Raw genomic sequence first — 7,351 nt, 5'->3', positions numbered from 1 at the left:
AACTCCCACGATCCTCCTTTGGTTTAGGAGGAGCCGTGTAACCTGCAGTGCTGCTGTGAGAGCTCCAAACGCTCCGTAGGCAGCAGGCTGATTACATACACACATATGATTCCTACCCTTGCTGGAACTGGAGCATCCAGATTTACACGACTAGGGCTCCTCTTTGAAGTGTCACTATGAGGAAATTGAGCCTTTCTTCCTCCTGCAACCACTTCAGCTTGGCTTGAATTAAATTTTAACTATGTTTAAACCCTGTTGCTTACATAGCATATAGGCTGAAATCACCCTTTGCAATTTTTAGAACAACCAAAAGTCAAGGCATCAAGAACTACAGGCAAAATACCACTTCTAGGTTATTTTATTGTATCTTTGTATTCTAAATGAGACGTTGCCACAGATTCTCAGAACATGGTGTAAAGTTCCATGCATAACAGCAACAAGCAATTCAGACTTTAAACTGAGAGCCAATACTCTCCTTATACTATTCAAGAACTTGTAAACACTTTATATAAGAATGTGATATTTAATGGACAGAAACAAGTATCATGCTATTATAAAATCTTATAGCTATAAGAATAGCACTTCTGGCCAAAAAGGTTATATTTTCCAGAGTACAGATGTCAGGTTGACACCTAAAAAGACAAACAAGCATAGGGAAGCAGTTGGAAACAAAACATTTGGAAGGATTTGGAAGCAAAACCTAAACCAGCTTGTTTCCACTCAAAAATAAATGAGGGTGTCATCACAACAGTCATGAGACAATGGCTCAGACAGAACAAATTATAAATATACAAAATATATGGATTTCCAAAACAATTGGATCTTGTTTGTGTAAATACTTCTGCACATGAGTGGATGCGTTGAGTTTCCTGGGATTGCTCACATGTAAAGTTAATAGTTAGAGTCTGTAAGTCCCCAGTCATACGTAGTAACATTTGCAAACCTGTAGGACTGGAGCTTCAAAAATCATAAATTCTTCTGAAGAGTGATGGTTTCTTTCCTATGGACGGGACAATACTTAGCAAGCATTTGGTCATTTGTTATAAATAATAATAAGCCATATATGTAAAGCTATAAAGCAGAGGCTGGGAAAAGATTAGACATTTCATAATCATTAGACTGGCAGGTCTTAAAGTTTTTCCTCTTCCCTCTCACAAAGGCACATTCTCAGCCTTGCATACTCCCTCAACAGTTTGTGGATTATTTATGTGGCTATTTTCAACCTGTGTAGCATTGACACACAGGGCATATGGTAGTGGGGGAGCGAGAAATGCTGGGGGCAGTGCTGGGAGGGATACTTCCAGCAGGCAAAGGCTACACCAGAGTTGCAAGCAGGTATGATCTGCCTTGCTAGTTACAATTATTCATCACTGTATTCCCCCCTACCCTATTCCCACCCAGACAATTCTGCCATAACCCCACTCCTAACTCCATCCCTTGTGCCTCAGATGCCACTGGAAGCAGGCAGTGGTGTTGGGCCATGCCGTGACTGGACCGTGGCGAACAAGGCTTGGAACGAGCCGTGCTGCTCTGCTCTGTCCTTCCCATTTCCTCACGCCAATGTCCCTGGAGCTGGGGAGGCCCTCAGAGACAAACAGCACTGTAGACATTAGTGGAAGAGCAATCCTTTCTGTAATAAAAAGCTGGGTATTCGCTTACATATCTTAATTCTTTCCATGCGTGTCCTTTCTTGCCCTCACCCTCTAAATTTTGTTCAAACAGAAAACCAGGAATTTGGCCTCATGTCTGGGATTTCTGGATAGCTAGCAACCTGACTGGATGTGCCGTGTTGAGATCAAATGATGGCTCTCCTGATAACCAGCCAGTGCACATACACAGATCAACTGCACTTCAAGTGAATATAAATCTGAGGTATCTGGAGCATGTCACGCTTACTGCACAGGTGCTAGTTATCTGAGTATATGCCAGGAGATGTCTGCATCTGCATTTCTGCCTGTGTTGTCCTGAGCTGAAATTAGAGATGCTGGCACAAACTTTACACAAGATAAGATAAAACACTTTTAAAATATCTGACAGAGCCCTTGTAATGTAAATCAGCAACGTATCAGGTTTCAGAACTTTTCCTTTGAGCATGAAAAATTCTGGCTACCATCGAGTCACTTGTTTTCTCTCCTGAGTTTTTAATCCCGAACGCAGTCAGAAAAAAAATTTCAACTACAGGAAGGAATTATTTTTCCAATGACAGTAAATTTTACATTGCTATTTATCCAGAGTTCGTGACTGCTTCCTGGAGTTGGAAGGGATGATACCCTTATAGGCAATGCCTCAGTTTAGCTTGTGTATTATAGAGAATAAAATAGGCATCTTTTCAGACTGCACTTGGGCACTTCTTAAATGGGGGAGAAGTTACTTCATTCCCCCCCCTAAGTTGTGCCCTTCCCTAACCAAATCCTTCCTGATACTGCCCCCAACACAGGGGCTTGGCAGTATCTTGAGATAGTGAGTTCCATGGACTGATTATACACTGTTGTAAAAAGAGCTAAGAAGAAGGATCATACTGGTTTTAACTTTGTTTCCTCTCGGTTTAATTAAATATTGCTTTGTTCACAAATTATGAGAACCTTTAGGACTTATTTTTCCTATGGTTATGGGACCCAGAGCTCTGGGGCAGGACGGACTGTGCCAGGATGTAATGCATAAATAAGCCTCGATTCTGCAGACAGTCCTGCCCCTACCTCATTCCATACGTGTCTGTAACGCACAGCGGACTGGCTGCTCAGTCTACAGCTAGGCACTGTGAAGAATGGTCTCTGCTCCAAAGGGCTTATGACCCCAAAAGAAAGTCAAGCAAGTAACACAAAACAAGGAAACATTTTAAATGAGGAATACTACTTCAGGTCTCAGTGTCACTTTACCATATATTACCCTATCAGTGTCTGTGTAAGAACTGACTGCAATTTCTTTCATGTGGGCAGACTGCTAGGTCCCTTAATGTTAATGGGGCATCACATGAATAAAGAATGCTATGGATGAAAGCAGACCTTGGATCACAGCACTGGTGTCCTTAGGAGCCTCTTGTGGGCAGTAGGGTCAAAGGCTTTTTGAAAGTTAAAAATCAATTATATTAGTAGGTTTTCTTTTATTCACTGCCCTGCAAAAGAGATCTTCCTTTGTAGCAATGGCGATTTGTCTCCAATTTTTCTCAGTAGTGCTTTAGAACTATTTGAAATTTTAAAAGACAAGGAATTTGCTAAATGGAAATAGTTTTTTCTACAAAGACAAATGCTCTTCTAAAAAATAAATCATGATGGTAGCTGGTTTTGCTAGATCTCTCGTGGCCGTTTTAGCAATTTGTTTTAAATTCAATATTTGAAACTGTGTTTCTTTACCATTCCACAACAAAACAATTTAGAGACATTTTCACAGTGGTTTTGATAATTCTCATAATGTTTAAAACCAAAGAGAAATTTTTGAAAAAAATAGATCTAATCTGAACACATGATTAGGAAGAAATAATAGCACACAAAAAAACTTCCAAATAAAACTCCATGCTAAATCTGTAAGCAAAAAAGCTATTCTATACAACCATAGTCCATGTCTGAGATCAAATCAGAGATCTGATCTGAGACCGTGTAATGCAGAGGTCTAGCCCTTTTCTACTGCAGTTTTACAGGATAAAGAAGGGTCCATTCGGATTCTGTCCCAGAAAGCTACTGCTCACCTGAAAATTTTCTAGCCCTGCAGCTGTTTAACCAGCTTATTTACTGTTTGATTTCTCTTGAAACAGTAAGATACCAAGACATTCTCTTACCTGTATGTCTCTTTTGAAGCACCTCACATGTCAGAGGGAATATTTATGGATAACTGCTACTCCTCTTCAGTCTTGAAGCTATCATCAGGGCAAAAATATTTGAAGATGAATCACGTTTTCATTTAACCATTTCAAGAAATTATTCCTTAGACATGTGTCGCCAACTAGATTACCACTGCTGGTAAAATTGCACCAAGTTCTAAGTGTTTTCAGGATTTGTCAATAAATCTTCACGCCCCTGTTAGAAACCAGATATTGGTCTTGCAGGTCTCTATTCCAGAAGTCAGCTGTTGAAATTGCACAGCCCAGCTGAATTCATTAGAAGTCCACTTCTGTGTTGCTACCCCTTGTGAAGTTTGATGGAAGTTGGCCACTGGACTCAAAGTTAGGGGGAGGATCAACTGATATATATAGAAAACATCAGCATGTAAGTCTTGACAAACAACAGAGAAGCCCATTATTATATTTAAATATATATGCATTTCAGCTTGTTTCATTATAGAGATATCAGGACTGACAAATCGTACACCTCTTGTTGAAAGACATGTAGTCAAACCTGTTTGTCAGTGTTGCTAATATGGAAACAAAAAAGACTTCTAGAGCCATTTTTCCTCATGGAAATCTATTACGGAAATTCCTACAGTACTGTTGGGAATTTGCAAAATTTCTAGTACCAAAGAGATGTTACACACTTCCAGAGTGAGAAAACTCATGTGAACAGGACCTTTCCCTTCGTTTTCTTAAGGAATAAACCTCTCTGGCTTCATGTGTAAAACTGAAGGGAGAACAAACAGCACAAACCCACTCTTTCCTCCTTGTACATCAAGTTTTCCAGATCATTAAATTAAATGTAAATTCTCTGATTTAGAACAGAATACCCTGGCAGGGGCTGAAGTATCAATTTTCTCCAAGCCATTTGTTCTGAAGAAGGAATGTGGGATTCCTTTGTCATCTTTGCATGGTAAGGCAGAGTTTTTAAATAGTCTTGGAGAAAACATGTGTCTGAGCGTACAAGTTCTTTCTGGTTGTCATCCCACATACAGGTCAGTAATTTCACATGACCCCAACTATTAGTATAAATAGCAGAAGAGGCTCAATTCATTAGCTACAACCCAGCTTGTAACTGCTATTATTTTACTTGATCTTAGGTTGTCTAGGCCTGCTGGTTTGTACAGAGGAATGAAAGAAAAAGGTGATCCTGAGTTTTTAAGACCATACACTCATTATCATGTCAGAAAAACAAATAAATAAATAAAATCAAGAAACAGAGGGGGTATTTTACTGACAGCAATTTGAGATTTTGATCTATTCCAACTTGATAATTGGCTATCAGCATAATCATACAACCTATCTTCTGTGCCCATGTTAGTTAAGAACCTAGAGATGTAGGATCTCACATGCTCTGAATTTTCCCTTGGATAGTCTAATGGCTGTGTTAGAAGCCTCAACTGTCAAGTCAGGTACCTCTTTTAGACGTTTCAAGAGTCAGAAGATGATCCCTTAGTCTTCCATAGCATTTTAATGCATGAATTCCTTTAATTAAAAAAAGTAATAAAGTTTTGGCATTCTTAAAGATGATATATTTTTTCCTCTGAACTACAGAGATGTCACAGATAATACAAGTATGCAAAAAGATTGCTGTGTATTTGTCAAGGTATGAGGTCAGCTAAGTATTAAGAATAACATCATCATTCTTGCATCTTAAAATATCAAATGGCCTTTTGGTGTGAGAGTTTGATACTTCATAATGTATATTCATAAAGTTTCCTGGAATGTAAATAAATGCCAAACTATTTTTACCAGGTTTAAGTTTTAGTCCTAAAATGAGATTGCTGCCAAGTGTAATCCTGACCCCTGAGCACCTCTACACAGTACAGGGATCTGCTCATAGAGCTGGCACAACACGCAGCTTCTAAAATGACACCACAGAAGAGATCTTACTGTTCTCAGGTTGTGACTCAGGAGATTTGGTCATCCTAAGTCTGGAGTTTTGTATAGTAGCTGATGGGTGTGTTACAGAAACACTATGTGTACGTAGACTGCCAAACTGTCAAACAGTAAAATTGCAAGCATCCTAAATGCAAAGTTTAAAACTTGCCATTTGCCTTGATTTTTGTGCATTAATCCTTGCAAGTGCTCATCTAGCTGATCCATTTTGATGCATCACCGTATGTACAAATATTTGACTAGTGCTTGGAAATTCTATTCTATTCTTGGAAATTCCTGGGAATTCTAAGTTACATGCCCTGGTGGTGACGGCATGTTCAGAATTTCAAGTGCAAATAATTGTTCTTGCATAACAATGGAAGGAGCTAGGAAACTGATAGGAGTATGTCAAATATTACATTTGAAGGTGTTGTCAAGTACCAGTTGTCCACGTTTACAATTCGATAAGCCATCTCAAGGACAACGGGTGCTGCAGAAACACAGAGGTCCCATGTTCCATCTCAAACACGAGGTCTACGGAGTGGTTGCAGAGGAAAATAATTTGAAGTCAGTAAACATAAAAATTAAGACTATTTTATCTGGTTTTGCAAATTCTCACATTACCTGTTGTCTGTATTCCTTTATTTAAAAGGAAGAATTAGGTCCTGGGTGCTAACGATACTCCTTCAGGCTCTTATTTTTATGTTTCACTTCAGAAGCTGGAGTTCCTTACGGTGCTCTCTTTACTAGGAAACTTTTCAGTGCCTCTCTCCTTGTTCACGCTGCAGCGCTTAATGAAAGGTATTGATCCTTTGGCATTGAAGGGACACTACCCACTTGAAAAATCAAACTGAAACTCTTGTGCCTTCTGTAGTTAAGTACAGCATGTGAAGACAGAGGGAAATAGAAGGAAAGCACTGTTTCTTGGCTCTTTTCAAGAGACAGTTTTAAGGTCTTTTTTGAAAGCAGTTTGTTGTTTTTACTGAGGTAATGGTGCCAACTTTTACTGCCAAAGATCTTTAGCAGAAGTATCATGCACTTTTCTCTTATTCATTGTCATTTTATCCATCACCCTCTAAGGCTATCCTTTAAAGGATTTGCTTCTCAACAACTGAAAATCATATAAGACAACTGAAGTTGACAACGCTAAGCTGGGACTTCAGAAACCTGTTCTGTGATTTTAGACAGGTCTCTTTGTGTGACATAAGGCGAAGCTGTTCCTGTGACTCCATTCTGGTGATTAAAAATAATCTGCTGACCTCACAGATACACCGGGGGATAGATACCCTGAGGTGTTCCCACAGAGGGCTGACGCAGGTGAGACACAACCACCAACACCTTTTATTACCGTTGCTAAGAAGTATTTAACCTTTCCAGCCTTTAGGCTGTCCTGTCAGCCAACACCTCGACACGAGGCGCCGGCGGGCCCCCCACGTCCCGCGCCGCGGGCCCCCCACGTCCCGCGCCCACAAACGCGGCGCCCGCTGCGGCCGACGACCTGCGCTTCCGCCGGCTCCGCCCCTCGCCCCGCCCCGCCGCCGAGCACCCTCTCCGAACCCCCGAACCCCCGAACCCCGCCTCGCCCGCAGCCCCCTCGCCTCGCCCGCAGCCCCTCCGCCTCGCCCGCAGCCCCCTCGCCTCGCCCGCAGCCCC

Source organism: Tyto alba, unplaced genomic scaffold, assembly GCF_018691265.1.
Source record: "Tyto alba isolate M040663 unplaced genomic scaffold, T.alba_DEE_v4.0 Super-Scaffold_46, whole genome shotgun sequence".
In the NCBI taxonomy this organism is placed as follows: domain Eukaryota; kingdom Metazoa; phylum Chordata; class Aves; order Strigiformes; family Tytonidae; genus Tyto; species Tyto alba.
The sequence above is the reverse complement of the archived record's forward strand: the minus strand, read 5'-3'. Positions refer to the sequence as shown.